This window comes from Arvicola amphibius, chromosome 3 (assembly GCF_903992535.2).
Source record: "Arvicola amphibius chromosome 3, mArvAmp1.2, whole genome shotgun sequence".
Classification (NCBI taxonomy): Eukaryota; Metazoa; Chordata; class Mammalia; order Rodentia; family Cricetidae; genus Arvicola; species Arvicola amphibius.
Window position 1 is genome coordinate 27,209,093 of NC_052049.1, and position 19,792 is coordinate 27,228,884.

Genomic DNA, 19,792 nt, shown 5'->3' on the forward strand with positions numbered 1-19,792 from the left:
GCCTCACAGGTAGAGAATACATTCTTGGGCAACATTATGCTTTTCTTCATTACAGATGAAATACATGAAGTTTAAATGACTTATCTGCTCAAGTAGTACAGGCTGACCTTGAATGTTTAGTCTTCCTGTCTCAGCCTCCCAGTTGATGGGCTTATGTTTGAATGCCATTACACCCAGATTCTTAGTTATTAATAACAAATAATTAAGATATTCATAATCATGTTTCTTAGAAAGTCAATCAATGCATAGCAAAATTTTCTCAATATAGTCTCAGTCTTCAATGACTTACCTTTGTGTGTATCCGTGTGTATACCTGTGTGTGCGTTCCTTGTGTACATCTGTTTGTGTGTGTCTGTGTATGCATGTGCATGCTTATACACACATATGCACATGGATGTGGAGGACAGAGGTCAATATCATTCCTCAGGTACTATTCACTTTTTTTAGAGAGATGCATTATTTTTGATAAAGTGTTTATCTCTGTGTGGATGTGTACCTGTGTACAGGTACTAAGGAATCTAGGAGAGGGGGAGATGGACTCCCTCAACCTGGAGTTATAGCGTTTTTGAGCCTTTCTATATGTGTGTGTGTGGAACTGAACCAGAATACTCTGAAAGAACACGGTGTGTTTTTGAGGCAAGTAATTAATCTAGGATGTTTGTGTTCTCTAGCAAACACAGGAGAGACTATTGCCGTATGTGGGAATTTGGTCCATGAAGTTTGGATCATAGAATGACCTTGGTAAATCTTTAGCAAATTGAACTAATTCACCTTTACAACTATCTTCTTAAAAAAAATCAAACCATCCCATTTTTATTCCTTGACAGTTTCATACATGTTTATGATGAATTTCATAACCTCGGCAGACTCCACTTGGACTTTTCTTTTTCTGTTTAAGTTGCATTTGGCTTTCGTTTTCTTTTCTTTTTTATTAATAAAATTATTTGTTTAACATCCCAGTCTCAGTTTTTCCCCTCCCTCCCCTCATCCAAGTCCCTCCCGACACCTCCCTCTGTTCCGACCCACAATCCACTCCTCTTCTGTTCCTGTTTGGGAAAGGGCAGGTCTCCCATGAGTATTATATCAAGTTGCAGTAAGACAAGGCACTCCTCATGGATAAGACTGGGCAAGGAGACCTAGTATGAAGAATAGATTCTTGTCAGCCTAGATCTGAACAGTGGGCCCCAGGCTGTTCCTGCCTCCCAGGACTAGGTTATTAGTGTGAGCTGCCATGCCTGCCTTTTCAAACGTGGGTTCCAGGGATTGAACTCACGTCCTCCACACTTTTGTGACCAGAACTGTACTGACTGAGCAATTTTCCCAACCCAATTACTTACCTTTTCAAGAACTGACAAAAGTGATCACATCACCTAACAGATGCCAAATACGGTATTTGAATCCTTAGTTAACGCGAACTGAAATTTCCTAATAAGGAAAACAACTGGAAATTAATATGCATTGCTATTAAGATGTCAGACTGATTTATTAACGCAGTAAATGAAAGTAGACCCGGCCTTCACCACGCAGGTATGTGTCGTCATAAGTCCCCAACCCTTTCCCAATGAAGACATTTATTCTATGAGCATTCAGCATTTTACTGGCACATAGTGTTTGAATCCTGCTTAAATCACATGTAAAACAAGAAACCAGAAGTAATGTAGTGTTACACTACAATGATGATTCTCGGCAGCTTTAGCCATTCTTCCTCAAGGAGGGCTGCAAGTTCACTGCCGCAGATATATTTGCTTAGTTTTTCTTTCATCTTTCCTATCCTCTAGTAAGTACAAACCTCTCACTACCTGTTTGTGGGGTATGTGTGCGTGTGCGCGCACGTGTATGCATACGTACGTGAGAGTGTGTGTGTCTTGGACGGGTGTAAAGCCCATGAATCTACAACTTCTGTTAAGACTTGAAGCATTTGCAAATAAAAATTGAAATTAGGCTGTTGTAAAATTGAAATTCTTTTCTTAGCATATATTTATTGTGCAAAGTGATGGGTTTCATTATGAGTTGTTGTACATGGCTATCACTAACTTAGATCTTGCTTACTAACCTGTTCCTCTGTCCGGTTCCTGTCTGCCCTTACTAACCTGTTCCTCTGTCCGGTTCCTGTCTGCCCTTACTAACCTGTTCCTCTGCCCTTCACTTATCTCTTTGTCTTTGCAAACAGTTTTTCCTTCAAAATGGAAGGTGTTTAGACTGGGAACAACATAAAATCCAGAGTAAACAGTATTCTTGTAACAATGAAACACATGTTACTGTTAGATACTCTAACTCAAAGTCTGAGTTGTCTGGAATTTCATTAGATTTCTTGAAACCACATCACTGAATGAGTTTATTATCCAAGTGCTCAGTATCACTTAATTTCCATTATGAATCTTATTTCCTACCGGTTTCAATAAATTGAGACTACTTCTGTATTTTGGCTCAGTTTTTATGTTTGCTGGATGATTATTTTAAAAAGGCTAAGTTGTTTTCTTTGCCTTTTGAGTACACAGCCAGAAAGAAAATTATAATTTTAAAGTAAATAGCCATTGCATCCTAATTGAAAAATTCTGCTCAAATGGTGGGGACCTTGTGGTGGCCAACTCCAAAGCCCAGATTGAAAACAGACTCCAGTGACTTTAAGAAGTAATCAGACTAATACTCAAGAGTTAAAGAAGAGATTGGACTCTAGGCTCAATCCCCAGTACTTTAAAAAAATCAAAAAAATTTTGTAATAAAATGTATATATTTGTATATTTATATACATATAAGAACACATATGACCTGTATCATATTTTATGAGAATTTAACAAAAATAAGAGTGAATGTGAGTCTCATAATGTATCAGCTATCACAGGTTTCTGTGTGTGCCAGGCACTGTGCTATATGTTTTATGTACAGTCTTCTAGTAAAGTATAAGAAATTCCATTACATATAGTATTTTATATATATATTATATATACATTCTCGTTTAACACAATGTTTGATACCCAGATACACAGCAGATTACTACACACACACAAGCACACACAAGCGCACATTATGAAGGAAGGAGATAATGACATCAAAAGCAACAGTGAGAGAAAGCAAAGCAAGAAAATAAGAAAGAAGCAAGAGCATTGCATGGAGGGAGAGCAGGCAGGAAGAAGAGAGGCAGAGAGGAAGGAGAAGGGAGGAGGTGAAAGACACTGCTCCCTTAGTAGAGATGTTTGTAGATCTCATTCAGGCAAATGCTGCTTTATCCTTGGCATTGGTTCTGTGAATACTAAGTTCTAACTAACAAAGCTAATGAACTATGGCCTGGAACCAGTCATCTTTGAAACACTCCAAATAATCTTGTAGCTGCAAGACAGAAGCCTACTTCTGACCCTAATGTTCAGGCTACCTTGGATAGCTGGTAGTAACAACACTGAACAGTAATGTTGAACAAGTGTTCTATTAAAAACTATGGGGTGTGCCTGAATGACAATCATCTACAAGATACCATTGAGCCAAGAAGCATGGTCTACTTACATTTTCCAGCAAAACTAAAATATAGGAGAGAGAGAGAGAGAGAGAGAGAGAGAGAGAGAGAGAGAGAGAGAGAGAGAGAGAGAAAGAGAGAGAGAGAGAGAGACTATAGCCACCTATGGCAAACCAAGACTTGTGGTATACTTCATATGCCTTGAAATTTGATGCATGAAGTTTTTCATAGAATGATCTCAGTAAATCTCTAGCAGAAAATTGAACTAATTTGTCTCCACAATAGATTTTTCTTTCAAAAAATTAACCTTCTGATCATGAACTCTACAGCATGGACGGGCTCACTGTGAGCCTTGTCAGTTTGGTTGCTCACCTTCCTGGACTTAGGGGGAGCTGGGAGGACCTTGGACGTAACATAGTGAAGGGAACCCTGATGGCTCTTTGGCTTGGAGAGGGGTGGAGCGGGGGTATGGTGGAAAGGAGGAGAGGGAAGGGGGGAGGAGGAGGGGAGGAGATGGAAATTTTTAATAAAAAAATGAGAAAAAAATTAACCTACTGCACTGTTACTTTTTGACAGTTTCAAACATGCTTATTATGAATTTTAGTCCTCTCTATTCCCCTTCCCCACTTTCAACCTCCCAGTCCCCACTAAAACCCTTCTTACCATCAACTTCCACTGCAAGTTTCATGTTTCTTTCTGTGGGAGACTAGCAAGGCTAATGAGAGCTGCTTGCAGGGATGGGGGAATTCATCAATTGATCCACTAAGGAAGAAAGTGACTCATCTTCCCCCAGCAACCATTAACCAATAGATGCCAAGGAAAGGGTGGAGGCTCATGGGAGCCTTCCCCATCTTTGATGAAATGCCGATGGGCTTGCTCTTGGGCAGATCTTCTGCAGAAGAACCACAGCTGTCTTGTTTGTGAGAGCAACAGCTGTGCCATATCCGAGGGCATCTCCTTGCTGAAGATGTTTGGAGAGATTTGTTAGAATTTGAAACAAGATAGTACTTTGTTTTAACATAAATGTAGACAGAAGTTATATTGCACATATTTGAAGTTTGCAGTATTTTCACAATGACCATGGATTATATATGCTATTAGAGTAGTATTTTCCAAATTGATTATGAGCCATGTTTAGTGACTAGATTTTTGATCAGACAAACAGCTTTTTGCTGAGCTTATATATAGCGGCATATAGCTTGTGCCTATCTGTCTTCTTTCTGTGATTGTAAGAATGCCCCAAAGGAAAACAATGTTAAAGACGTAAGTGTATTTTGGTTCACAGTTTAGAGATTCTGATTCTGATCAGGGAACTTCATGGCTTCTTGTCTTGAGGCAATGCAGAATATCATGGTAGCAGGGATATGCGCTCACACACGTGTGTGTGTGTGTGTGTGTGTGTGTGTGTGAGAGAGAGAGAGAGAGAGAGAGAGAGAGAGAGAGAGAGAGAGAACCATTTCTAACTATGTCCTGAATCTTCACAGCTCCTTAAGTTATGATCTCATAAATCAATTATTCCATTGATCTAGTCACTTAGCAATAACCAATCAGCAGACTACTAAACTTTTTTTCACAGTTTTGGAGGGGGGAAAGAGATTTTAATTTTGTGTGTAGTACTGGGATGCAAACCCCGGCTATCATATGACTTCCAAAGAAGCATTCTATCATTAAAATATACCTCTTAGGTAGACATTTTCTATCAAATCATAACCCTGAACTTTAATCCATTTTGTTACTTAATTCTGTAGTATAAGCACCATTGATAGAGTTGTCCTGCACGATCATTTAGGTAGTAAGTAGCAAAATAAGGATTGAAAGTCATCAGGACTTTAGAGTTCTTGGTTTATCCTTTATACGTATTTTGCTTGCATGTATGTAAATGTATGTGCTCAGAGCCTATGGAGGCCATCAGAGGGTGTCTGGTCCCCCACAACTAGAGTTATAGATGGTTGTGTGCCATTATGTTTGTGTTGAGAACCAAAGCAGAGTTCTCTGCAAGATCAGCCAGTACTCTTAACCCCTGGCCATCTCTCTAGCTCCTTTAATCTTATTTTTATGTCTGAATTTGTCTCTCCAATACTAGAGCATATTTTTTTAAAAAATAAATCAGTGAAATACAATTAAACAGCATAGTGTAAAAGCTTGAGTAAACTCACAGTTATATATTTTCACTTTTCAGTGATGCAGTTTTGCATCTATATGAAAAAAATAAAAAAAATGGAAACTAATAATTAGATTAATTTGGAAGTAAAATACTTAATTTTTAAATTATATTATTATATTTATTTACTTGCTTGGGGTTCACCACAGTGAGCTTATAGTGGCAGAGGACAACTTTGTGGAACTGGTTTCCTCCTGCCTAGGGCAGACCCTCACAAGCTCCATGATTGTTGCCTCAGTCTCTGTGATCCCCTGCAGAGTTGATTCTGTGGGCCATGTTCTCATGGTGTCCTCTACCCCTCTAGATCCTACAATTCTTCCTCCCCTTCTTCTGTGGGGTTCCCTAAACCTCTTAGTGTTTGATTGTGTGTCTGTGCATTTGTTTCCGTCAGCTGAAATAGCAAGATATGGTGAGAGAACACTACATGTAGATACAGAAGCATAAATGTATTTTCTCGCATTTGTTGATGTATGTTCTTGGTGCCAGAGTTTTATAATTTGTAGTTCATGCCGTTTTAGAGACTGTAGATGAATCATCAATCCTCTCAAATGATTCATTGTATTTTCCAGTGCTCATAAACTGATATAACTGTCTTATAGACACTCCTCCATTAATGAGTGGAGCTGATTGTCTCACCCCAGATTTAGATTTAATGTCTCTCCAATTAAAGAGAAGCTGGCTACTTGAGGAAGAATAGAAAGTCCAGTTTACAAGCACTGAGAGCTTTCTTTGTATTTTCTCTATAATGATTCCTATATCCATTTGTCACTTCTGTCGCTGGTTTATGAATTTGATAAACTATGTATTTCATTATTTTATAGCTCTCCTATTTATACAAAAATGCTATTGAAAGCAGCATGCAGCATTTTCTCAGTTTCCTCATCTAGCTCATGCTTACTCTGTCTTCTGGCTGCATTAAGACCATCCCCAGTAGTTGATCCATAGTGTCTAGGCTTCTTAAAAGATTTATTTACTTTTTCTTTATGTGTATGAGTGTTTGGTTTGCATGAATGTATGTTTACTTTATACATGTCTTGTGTCTTTATAGGCCAAAGAGGGCATTAGATCTTTAGGAACTGCAGTTATGAACAGTTGTAAGCCACCATGTAGGAGCTTGGAATAAAACATGGGTCATCTATTAGAGCAACAAGGGTTCTTAGCCTGTGATCTATCTCTTCAGACCCCAGACAATCTAGGTTTGTGTCCATATACTCTAGGATGTTGACACAGTGACAAAAATCACATAATGACAAGTTTTCCCATATTTTTCTCTCATTAAATGATCCCTGATGGTATTCAAAATAGAAATGGAAAAAGCCCCGTGGCTCAAGCTGTGGTTATGAGTCCAGTAACTTTGCTATCGCCTTACAGAAACTTGGAAACAATCCAAATCTCAGACCCCACCCCATACCGTTTACTGAATTCCATCCACATTTTTATTTTCTCTTAAAATGCTATTGTTTGTCCTTCAGAAATTTAAAAAATGTATATACAATGTCTCTTGATTGCATTCACTATCCATTTTCCACCTCCCGCTCCCAGATACCCTGACAAAGCTTCCTGCGAATCTTACTCCTTCTCCTTTCTGTCCTTAACACTTTGATTCCAATTCAGTACCACCCACTAAAATGCTGGCTGATTCTGTTGGTTTTATAACATGTTTGTCTTGTGCAGATGCCCGTAGCTGCAGAGAGTTTGAGTGCAAGGGTTATATCATGTCAAGAAGAAAACATCTCATGGCATTCCTCCCTGCCCCTCCTTCTCTGATTCTCTGTGAACCCACTCTTATAGTATTTCTTGAGTATTGGGGAATTTATCTACATGTTACACTTAGGACTGAACGTTTATCAGTTACTCATTATCATCACCTTGGCCAGTGCTGAGCATATACATTGACTGCTGATGACTGCAGAAAGGAGCTCTCTGCCCAGGCTGAGAATAGCACTGACCTATGAGTATAACCATAAATATTTATGGGGAAGTTGGACAACGTGACTATTTAGCAAGACAAATATCATTGGATTCCTTTTGAAAGCCCATGATCTCCCAAGCATGGGTTTTTATTTAGACTTACAGTACCCTGCATGAATTCTCCTATGTAGAAGGTCTCAAAAACCTATCTGAAAGTGCTTGACTATCCCCATAATGCTCATGATGCTGTTATAACAGAAAACACATTCTTGCCTGGCAGGTTTATGTTACAGCATGCAGGATCCATCCATCAAGAAACACTCTCCCCACACCCACACCAGCAGCTTGAAGAATGACTCGACGCAGGGAGAACTAGATAGGAAGTAAGGGGCTAAGACTGTTCCAATGTGATTTCTGTATGTCTTGCAAATAAGATGTGTGACGTCTTCAATAGCAGGGGCCTGCTCACCATCCAGACATGAACAACCAGAAGCAACGGCAATAGTTTATGTTGTTTGGGGGCCTCTAAGTCTCCATAAAGATTAAAAGTTGTGAAGTATTTCATGTTTAGCACTGATATTTTCATTTAATAAGCCATCATCCTTTGGGGAAGCTTTGCTCACCCATGTTATGTACTTCTGTTAAAACTTTTGTTTTCTTTGTATTTTTTAAATCATCCCCCCAAACACTGGGTTTCCATTAGGCTTTTTCATACATTTTCATACATACATGCCCAGTTTGTATAACCCACCCCACCTGCTCTTCTCCCCTTCCCTTATCCCCACTTAAACTGTTAACTTCTAATACTGCCCCCCCACTATTTTCACATCATGCATCTATCTATATTTTAATTAGCCCTCAATGATTTGTAAATATTATAAAGTTCGAGAAAGCTTATGAAAAATAAGCATCTAGAAACGCAAGTATCAATGTTTAGAAAATTCTAACTTTAGCCAATCAAGAAGACATTTTATACATGAAGACACAGCCTCACCCCTTCTAAAATGTCAGATCTTTGCTTTCTCAGACACTCCTGAATTTATAGCAAGAGTTTATGACTCACACTCAACCAGTGACACACACACATGCAAGTAGCTGTGCACAGGTCTTCACTTCATTGAGATGGATACAGAAGAATACAATTAGCTCTCTATACCCATGGATTCTCCATTAAGAGAGTCCGTCACTGTGGGTTGAAAATATTTGAAGGATTCCAGAGGTTTCAAAAAGCACTAATTTTTCAGGCAATAAACCCTATCTTTAATCCATGATGTGATCTGTAGACACACTCTCCTGTGGCCACCTACTGTGTCATAGGCCTTCTTGTGTCTATATACCCATTGTTTGAGTATCATGAACCTTGACTCTCATTGATGTACTGTATGGTTAACATGCAACAAATAGTTGCCTCTAAACTGAACATGTGTAGAAGTATTCCGTCTTATCCAGCATTGGAGTCATAGTAAGTGTTATAAGTAATCTAGGTATAATTTAAAGCACCTTGAAAGCTTGTATGAAACTATAATACCATTCATATAAGGTACTTGAGTGACATGGACTTTGGTGTCTGGGAGGTATGGATCTGTCTACTTTGTATATTGCTGCATTTGTTTTTCAAAATAGAATGTCTGAGACCAAATGCCAAGCTAAGATGACATGCTGGCAAATCAATCCTCAAGCAACATCCCTTTGGATTTCTTGTTAAATGAGATGATAAACATTCTCACTGTTCAAGTCATTTCTACTCCCCTCCCCACTACTGAAGCTAAGAGCATCTTAAGTGAAGGACAGTGGGTTTTGTGGCTTTTCTTCTGAAATGCACAGAACATTAGATTAAAATAAAATGAGGCACATTACAGAATTACTGGTTGAAATTTCATAGAGTGAATGGGTCTGAATAAAAAACACTTGCACGTTTATGAAAGCATTTCCCTATGGCTCTGTAGTGTGAAGTTGTTACTAGGTCGGCCCAAGACACCAACTGGAATGATTTTGCTAGAGGAACTCAAAACACAAGGCCAAATTTGATGACATTAAAAAGATACCACATTGGGGTTATGAGTGAGAAGAGGATAAAGGGTTAATATATCAGAATATAGAAAGAAAAACAGCAACAATGGTCACTATAGTTAAAAATTACTGGAGGAGATGTTTCTTAAAAGAACTAAAAGTGATAAATAAACAAGGAAAACTAAACCAGCATAAAGAAACATTGGATACACCAGGATTCATGAAAGCTAAGATATGAAGTCAGTTTAGGTATCCATGAATAGATTACACATAATCACTTGTGTGCATGTGTTTATAAATCATATATATATATATATATATATATACATATAGTATATGTGTATATATGAGATGCACATCTCATTAAACCATTAAGAAGAATGAAATACCATTGTTTGCAACAAAATGGATAGAACTAGAGAATTGGAGAATAAGTATCACATTTGTAGAAACTAAAAGACAGCATCCAGAAAGTCCCAATGGTGATTGCTACGATAAGAGATTTGGGGGAGAGTCAGAGGTGGAAGGAGGGCGGAAGTGAGACCCAACAAAGTTTGGTCAATAAAATCTCATTTACAGGGGGCAGTTGAAAATGACCAATACACGCTGTATAAAGGCTTAGAAATCCCACTGGATCCCATGAGTTACAGTAACCATTCAGTCATGTTAGTAGGAATAAAGTTGAAAATGGTAAAATGAAAACCCCTAGTATAGTCCTATGTGTTTCCCTATAGTAACAGTTGCTGGATGTCATCCACTGTTGTGCTTTAACTAGGATCTGAGAGTGGCAAATACCTCATCTGCTCCTATCGCAGAACAAACCTGAGCCAGTGAAAGCAAGCATGCAGGGTAGGTATAAAATTCTAATGCATAAACCAGGGTAACATAGCACAGATTCTGAGGAATTCAGAGAAGTCATCCTCCTATCAAATAGAGTTTGAACGTAGCAGAAATAAATAGAAAACTCTAGGTGGTGTGCTGTTATAGAGTCGACATAACATTTTCTATAGGGGACTGAACAAATCAGTTTAAACATGTATAAGCTTTAGCATCAGAAGTGTGTTACTCATTTCTATCCTTAATTGCTGACTAATGTTCCACACTCTTTCAATGGGAGCCAATTAGCTATTGCTGCCTGGCCATTATCAAACATGTGTATTTGATAGTAAAAAATAGAAAAGTTGTAAAAAGTGTTCTGGCAAATCAGAAGACTGAGAAGCATCTAAGATGATCCATCACCTGCAAATTCTGTTAAAGATCTTCCAAGGCGATTTCATTTCATTTGGTGGGGAAAAAAATCTCATAACTCAAAATATACTGTGATTACCATTGGCTGTACCATATCAGATCTTTCCCAGTCTTTTTATCTGAGGTCAGGGCATGCTAGAAACATAAGGAAAACCATTGAAAACAGTGTTCTGCCTAGAAAAAAATGATCAGCCATTTTAATTTTAGGATCTCTCTACTTCAGCACAGGACAGAATGTGCTATTTAGTGGATACAGGCAACTGTCAGGAAACAGACGCAGACAATTGAATTCCAGGCTAGCATGTTTCCCCTTGTGTTCTGTGTTGTTTGGCTAGAAGGACCAATAACTCGGAAATGGAGTGACAAGTCCGAAATGACAAAGACAAGGCATCTTTCCTTTAAACTCAATGCACTTAATGTCTTCTCCTCATTCGTCGGAGGGCACGGGACCATAACAGAAGTAGACAACTGCCCGGAGGACAGGTAGCTGTTGGGAGTCTGCTGAGAGACTCAAAGTTAGTTTGTGTGCCATATTGAGTAATCATTCACTAAGTAGACGTTTTACTTACACTTTGAAGATGGAAGGATCACAACGAAAGGAAAGAAGGAAAGAGAAAAAAAAGAAACCCATGTTCTTACCCTCTGTGGGTATGCTGAATAATAAAAGTTCTAGCATTTGTTACTAAACATTCATATGTTTGATGTCAATCATGATATTTCTATTTTCATAACAAAGCTACAGTGAGTAGAAAATAGAAAAAGGCAAAAGGATATATTATATGCTTAGGGGAAAAGATTTTAATTTTTAAGATTATTTTTAACAAATCATAGACTTGTGTCAATTTGACTACTGCAAAAAAGTATATTTCAGAAAGTGAATTATATTCATAGCATAGCAGGAGAGATTAGAGTACGTAAATATGATGGAACTTTACATGAAAGACAAATCCAAGGGGGAGACAAACGCACTGAAATGCTGGAGAGTTTCAAAACTGAAACCAAAGCAACATCAGCAGAGTTCATGAAATTATACGATCAGAATCATCCTTGATCTCAGCATAGTAAGTCGTTATGATAACTCATGCCATCCTACGGAAAAGTAAATGACTCTAGTCAAAATAAGAGAGATGAGATTTTTTTTTGTCAATAATACATGTACACAGCTTATAAAGAAATGATTGTATAGTTTTATTCCTGGGTTGCTTTTGCTGGGGAGACTATTTTAAATGCTGTTTTTCCCTGTTGGGTCTGCAGGACAGGAGAGAAGCTGCTCCTCACCCCACTTTATGAAGTATGTGGAGTATGAAAAGCAACCCCAAGCCTGGCTTGAGGGCTGGATGCGACTGCCTGGGCTGTCGCTCTCCACACACTGCTCAAGCCCCTGTTGGTGTAAGTCGACTTGATGCTCTCCCCATCACTTGACACAACAATCAAATTTAAAGTCAAGTTAGTTGAGGAAAACCATTGAAAAAATAAAGTCTCATTTGTGCAGAGGAACGGGAGCTCCTCCACGAGGCACAGCTACCTCAAGACAATGCTCTGTCATGACTATATATTCCTCCGGACTGAATCTTCAAACTCAAAGAATTCTCTTGTTGCCACGAAGATTTTCCCAGGATAAGCCTAGTTCCCGATGCCATTCCCCAGATTTTGTCTTCAACCCCAAATAAACTCGTGACGTCAGGGCACAGAAGAACCTTAGTTGGACTGTAGACTTTCTCCCAGGGCTCTCCGGAGGCAACTGCTATTACAGTCTCAGCAATATTATGGTTTTTAGATAGTTGGACCAGATGATGCGTTTGGTTCTCCCAGTTCCAACATTCTATGAATAAATAGTTTGTGGGCAAGCCTGGGAAGGGACTCATCACATTTCTCTGGGAAAGTCTAGAGCAAATCCAAACAGGCCCAGCAAATGAACTTCTGGAACACAATTTATTAAAATTAAAGCTGAATAAATGAGAATGAAACATCCAGGTTTTTGAAAGAGAACAAGCTGTCTTTGCATTTGGCAGCGTTCTGAGTCACTTTGCCAATCCAGCTACAGTAAAAGCCCGTGCTCTGGGGAAGAAGCTCATTTGGTTGAATGCCTGTTTAGCATTGCTTAAAGCTGGCTATGGCAGCAAACAACTCTACGCCCAGTCTTTGAGATGTGGAAGCAAGAGCATAGGAGATTCAAGGCTAGAACTCCATCTCAGTGCGAAAGCCTGCAAGTACCCATAGGCTCCTATGGTTTCAGAGAAGTAAACAATTGTGGCAAAATTTGGTGGTGATTTTTATTCACAAAGAGAATAATCTTAATTGGTATCTTAATGTTGCAACAAAGATTATTATTCACGCAAGAGCTGTGAAAATATCAGGGAACTGTAGAGAGCTGACTGCTTTGCCCAGGATTTAAGTGTGTTTGATTTGTTTATTGAGTATATGCTACAAAAAGACCTTCAAGCTACTCTTATTGTGTTGGAAGAAATATTGTATGTGTACACACTACAATGTTGCTTTCATTAAAAATAAAGATTTCACTGCTCCACAGCGCCACAAGAGTGAACTTAAAAGTGAGACTTTAGACATAATCGGGAAATAAGATTATCACTAAGGAGAAAATGGCAAATAATTTAGTTTTATTAATACTTGATAAGTTGAGAGGCACCTCAGTTCCAATGTATGCACTATGTGTATATTGTATATATTGCCTATTGTTATAAAGAGGAAAATCAGGATTTAAACACAAGAATGGTGCAAGCCTATGCCTGTGAAAAATAGGAGCCTTAAACATGAATTTCCCCTTTAAGTGGTTAAGAACACGCTACCCTTGTCACATTCCTTCTCTTCCTCCTTTTCCTCTTCTCTTCCTCTTGGATGCCCATCAGTAGTGGATGAGGAAATGAAGCTGGCAGCTAGGGTAAATTTGGTCATTGTATGAGGAGACAATGATGTTCTGAAACAGAACTGGAAACGACGTTGGCCTCTCTCAGTGGAGAAGGAAGGAGCAGCATCTGGCTAGAGGACCAGCCCACCCAGGAGCTAGACCCTAGGAGCAGATGCTAATCCTAGCGATGTCATCATTCGACACTGTCACAGACCAAGCTAAGGTCACACTTTTAAGTTTACTCTTGTGGCTCTCTGGAGCAGTGAAATCTTTAGGTGGCAGTGAGGTCTGTGATGGGATCCTGCCTCTCCTGAGTGTCATAGCACACACTCATCTCTTTCACATACACTTCCCCGCCCTGTCACCTCCTGCCCTGCTGTGACATGGCATGGAAGACTTCCCCAGCAGTTTCTGCTACCCTGTCAGCTTGCTGGGTTCCAGCCGACAGGCCCAAACAAGTATGTTTTCTTAACAAATTATCTAGTTGGCGGTATTTTGCTATGGCAGTGGAAAATGGACAGAGATGTAAACAAATAGAAGATGCTGAGATTTCTCCACCACTGTGCTATATACATGATAGCAGTATAAAGAAATCCATGTTACCTAAAGTTAATAGTACAAGAAAGGCCGACTATGGCCTGGCAATTTAAAATTGCACTGATGTTTTTTGAAACAAAGGAAATAAATTCTTAGATTGGTCTGTCACCGTGTTGAATAATGATGTCATTATGACTAGTGTCTGATTTATTGGTAATTCCTGGAAATTTGACATGACCTCATAAAAACAAACCTCCCCTGTGCCTTCAGGTTCATAATCCTGCCAGATTGTTCAATCGCTCTTTCTTACTATTTGTCAAAGAACAATGTCTAGTGATTTTTGTTTTAAAAATTCTTCCTTTGCGTATAGAAATGTGTGTAGAAATAGATTTTTAAAAAATTGTTTATACTTCAATTTTTTAATCTTAGCTTTCCAGAAACAAATGAAGGATAATACAGAAAAATCCCATGCTCTTACGTATAGTTTCTCTTCTTCCTAACACTTGTAATAATTAACAAGCTGGTATTCATATGTTACTAATTAAAGGACATATTTCTTATTTTTATCTAATTTACTTTTTGAATTTAGAAGTGCTTATGTGTGTAGGCGCATATCAGTAGTGGGTTCACTTGGGTACCTATGTGTGTGTATGTGTGTGTGTGTACATATGTATGTATATATGTTAGGATGCCAGAGATCAAACTTAGGCTTTGTTCTTCAGGTCCCGTTCACCTGGCTTATGAGACAGAGTTTCAGGTTGGCCCGGAGCTTGCAGAATAGGCTAGATTGCTTGGCCATTAATCCCCAGGAATCTGCCTGCATCTGCCTCTTCACACTGGGATTGCAAGCCTGGGCTGTCATGCCTTGCCCTTTTGTGTGTGTGTGGGGGGGGGGGCGGGTTCTAGAAATTGAACTTTACATGCCATGCTGGAGCAGTAAATGCTTGACTAGGTAGACTATCTTCCCAGCCCCTAATGCTGTTTTTCTATTATAAAAACATTTTTTTTTTTTTTGGTTTTTCGAGACAGGGTTTCTCTGCAGCTTTTTTAGAGCCTGTCCTGGACCTAGCTCTTGTAGACCAGGCTGGCCTCGAACTCACAGAGATCCGCCTGCCTCTGCCTCCCGAGTGCTGGGATTAAAGGCATGCGCCACCAACGCCCGGCCTTATAAAAACATTTAAAGATAAACTAGTTAGATGTAGCTCCATATTTGGGAAATTGTAAAACTATTACTTATGTTCAGGTAAATTGTGCTGGCTTCCTGGTATTCTTTTCCCAAAGATTTGTCACAGGTTTCAATGTGTAGTTGAAACAGTTTCAGGTCACTGGTAGCTGTGCATATTCCTTCATTTAAACAGCTGTTTCAAACAACTGAATCACGGGATTGTGCCTTAGAGTGGTGTCACTTGGACATTCCCCCCCCCCACCCATCTTCCTCTTGCTCTCAGGAGCAGCAAAAGAACCTCTTCCTTCTCTTGTCCCTGTGTTCACCTTTAAGACCCTTACTTGTCCCCTCCTCCATATTCATATTAGCAAGACGATTTCCATATTTTTTGTTTTGGTTTGGTTTTTGGTTTTCGAGATAGGGTTTCTCTGTGTATCTTTGGCTGTCCTGGAACTCACTCTGTAGACCAGGCTGGCCTCAAATTCACAGAGATTCATCTGCCTCTGCCTCCCGAGTACTAGTATTAAAGGTGTGCACCACCACACCTGGCTATTCTAATATTTATTATATATTTATATATATATTTATATATTTCTCCACCAAAGCATTTCTTATTTATCATGCCAAAAGAATGGCATTTCAATATGTTATATAAATGATGTAGCATACACCATTTAGTATAATAATTTTTCCCCACAGAGCCCTAGTTCCTAGAACAAATCATATATGGCAAGCTTATCAGTCAAGTTCATGAAAGAAGGTGAAATGGCTCCTTCACTGTAACTCTAACTTCAGAGCTGGATTTCGATGCTGACAAATCCTTGAGATCAATCTCCTTTTTGTAAGGATTCTTTGTACATTTGCCAGCAACTTTGAAGTGATGAAAGTCTTTTAAATTTTTATTTTCTTTATTTTTAATTTTGAGGTTATAATTGCATTATTTCTCCTTCCCTTTGCTCCCTCCAATATGCTCCTCCTTGCTTTCTTTCAAAATCATTGCCCCTTTTTATCAGTTGTTACATAACCGTATTATATTACATTCTCTTGTTAAACGTCCTCTCCTTCTTAAGACTTTTGTCCAAAGTTTAATAGCTTCCTTCGCTCTTTAATTTTCTTTATTTCTTGTTTTTCACTTGTCTGTATTTCTTAAAACATGTATTCTTACATGATTATCATTAATAAAACAATAATGAAAAATTTTGAACTCACTTGGCTAATGTGCAGTCGATTGATCTATAATCCGGTCAAATTAATGTAGTGATTTCTAGTTTGACAAAAGTACTAGAAGTGATTTCCATATTCACATTCTGCTTATTTCTTTTGCATAACCTATCTGATTGATGATTTCTTGAGCATAGCAGGGTGTTTTCTATTTTGCTTTAATTTTACTATTCCCCACGGCTCAGTTAATTGTGTTTTTCTTCAGTAAGCAACATTTTGCCTCTGAATATTTAAGTCATGACTCAAATATGCTCACATAGCATGGGACTTATTAAATGAGTTTTTAAAATGGAAATGCTTGATTACAAAGTAAAACAAAGATGAACTATAGTACACTGCTCTATACTCCAGTATCGCTGGAGTGAAATATTACTCTGGAAACTGTATTCTTTCTTGTTATTTAGCTTGTATCAGATTGTGGCTCTCAAATGGCAGTATTTACAGCCAATGAAATCTAGTACTTACGGAAGAAGGGGAATAATGTTATTTGGATGTCCTTGCTATCTTTGTGCCATACAGAAAACATTTTACTCTATCCCCCTGTCATAAAGGCAATCAAATCTGATTTAGAGATGAGGAAGTTACATAGATGTTTAAAAGTGTTGTCAAATTCATATTTAATAAGCATTAATGTTTATTTCACTACTTTTCAAGTTGATTATTTATTCATTTATTTTGCAGTTTTCATGAGAGACCATATGTTATTTTGCTGATATCGTGGGAGTACAGGTTTTAGAAGGATAATGTGCCAAATATTGTTGCCCAATGGCTGTAGGATGAAACTAGCTCCACAGCAAATCTCCCCTCCACTTCTTCACACTCAGAACCATGGTGACTGCAACAAGATGCTAATTCTCTTATCATTTTAACTTTATTCGGATGCTGCTGCTGTCCAGAAGCAAGAGCTGTGTCTTTTTTTTCTGGGATCTGGCTGTCAATAATAGTGACATTTCATGAATTTCAAGACTGAATAAAATGTACTCTCTTGGGAAACTCAGTCAGCACAAGTAACATACTGTCAAAAGTCTAAGCTGATTGCAGAGAAGTCCTTTATAGGACTTCTCCTATATATAGAAGGAGAACATTATAGGTTGGCCATCAATATGAATGGTGAGACTTGCAAGGCACTAGTGAGCACCAACTTGCTGGCCACTCCTAAGAAAAGTCTTTGCAACATTTCCCTAAATCTTTTGTTGAGTTTCCCACTGACACCGTCTGGAGCAAACTTGGGCAAAGAACAAAGAACATATATGCTAAATGAACCATCAGTGTGGTTTTGTGCCACTATGTTTATAAGTGATTTATTAAATTTAACAAAAGCAGTAAGATATGTAGCAAGTGTTCATGTGTGTTCAAGGATCACTTATAATTAAAAATTGTGTTGCATTTCTGCAAGTTTCTTTTCCATGTGATGGACTAAGATACAAGAAGATACAAAGGACCTGAGAACAATTTCCCAGCTTCAGACAAACTTGCATAAATGTGGATAATGTCTGTACTTAGGCTGGTCTATTGCAAAGCCTTGCTTGTCTGTTTTTTTAGAGAAATCTAGGCAAAAGGAGATTATGTTTGTTTCTTCTGGATCTGTTGCAGTATCATGAACAATAGAAGTAACCATTGCTCAACTTAACAGGTTCCAGAAAACCTCCTTAGACTGTTTGCTCTGCTAAAAGTTAACTCATGCTAATTCTATAATTTGATTAATGTCTGATTTAAGTTGTGGTATGTTTCTTTCAAAAAACTGGTTTCCTTTACTGAAAGCACATCCCATTTGAGTCCAATTTTTATGCCTTTAAAAGTACAATATTTTCTTGTTACTTTCCCCCTAAGGATCGCTGATCATAAACATCAAGGTGATGATTTATAGATAACCAGCCTTGATATTTATTTGACAAGTTCGTAGAATCTTACACTAAATGGCCTGTCTATATGCTTTGTCATGGCATCAATATCTGAAATTCTGCATGGTGTTGAATACCAAATGTGACTCATATTTACAACTCTAGCTAAGGAAAGTGTCCATAAACAGAAACTCCGAATTCACACAGATTACCCCCATTAATCCCTCCTGCAGGTTTCTGTCTTGGAACAGTGATCTCTACTGTTCAATGACGTAATCTTCTCTTGGATACAGAACATGAAATGAGGCTTAGGTGCAGAGATAATCCATTTAGCAACTAACACCCAGTAACCAAAGTGCAGGAATGGCGGTGTGTAGCATGAATGGGGGCAAGCCTAGAGTTGTTTTTGACAATGAGTGCAGCTGGAACTCCTGGTTCCTCTAAGGGGGTCTGAACGCTGCTTTGCCAGTGTCTCTCCTGACCCACCATTTGCTGGTCAAGGGTCAGCCCAGCTAATACACCACTTCCCTTTTGTTTCTACGGACTCTGTGTGTAAGTGTTAAGTAGTTTCTATAGCACTTCCACCAGACGAGTGCCAGGAAAGAAAGGAGGATGGTCCTACATGTGCTGTTGAGATAATGACTCAATATTTCTATCATTATGGAGTCAGTTTCTACAGTGGCAGCTCACTCTGTAGCACACATGGAGGATGTGAAAAGGGATACCAAAGACAACCCTTATAACTCCTAAAAGAAAGGGAAAAGGGAAGAAAAACTTTGCTGTGTTAGGGTCTTTTTGCAAGCTTCAGATTTTAAGGATATTGTGCAAGGGATTGAAGTTCTAGAGTCCGTTAGCAATAAGCTAGGGAATTCTTTAATAGTAGAGAGTAATTTTACAATTAGGCAGAGAAATGCATATAAATACAAATAAATGAAAGCCTAAGAAATGTTTTGACTATAGTTGATTAGAATAACAAAGAAAAGGAACAGCCAATAAATGCTCATGTTAATGGTAACTGGAATTAGAACATGGCATTTAAAAATGTTTACATGTGTTAATGTGTGTGTCGGAAAGAGAAGGAGTAAGAGAAAGAATATTAATGTATGTGAGAGTTCTTATACAAGAGGAAAGACACAACACCAAGCAGAAATCTATCTAAATACTGGGAGAATTACAAGGAGAACAAGAACCAACCAACCAGAGAAAGTGCTCTTTGTAATCATCCTGGCCGCATAAGTGTAAAATGAAAGTACAAAGTTTAGTTTCCAAAAAGCAGGAAACCATTGTGGTTAGAGTACATTAAAACCATTTTCCCATGGTTTTGCTCCCACATTGTCGTGGCCGCTGTTTTGTTTTCTCCTTTGATTTGCTTTGTTGACATGCT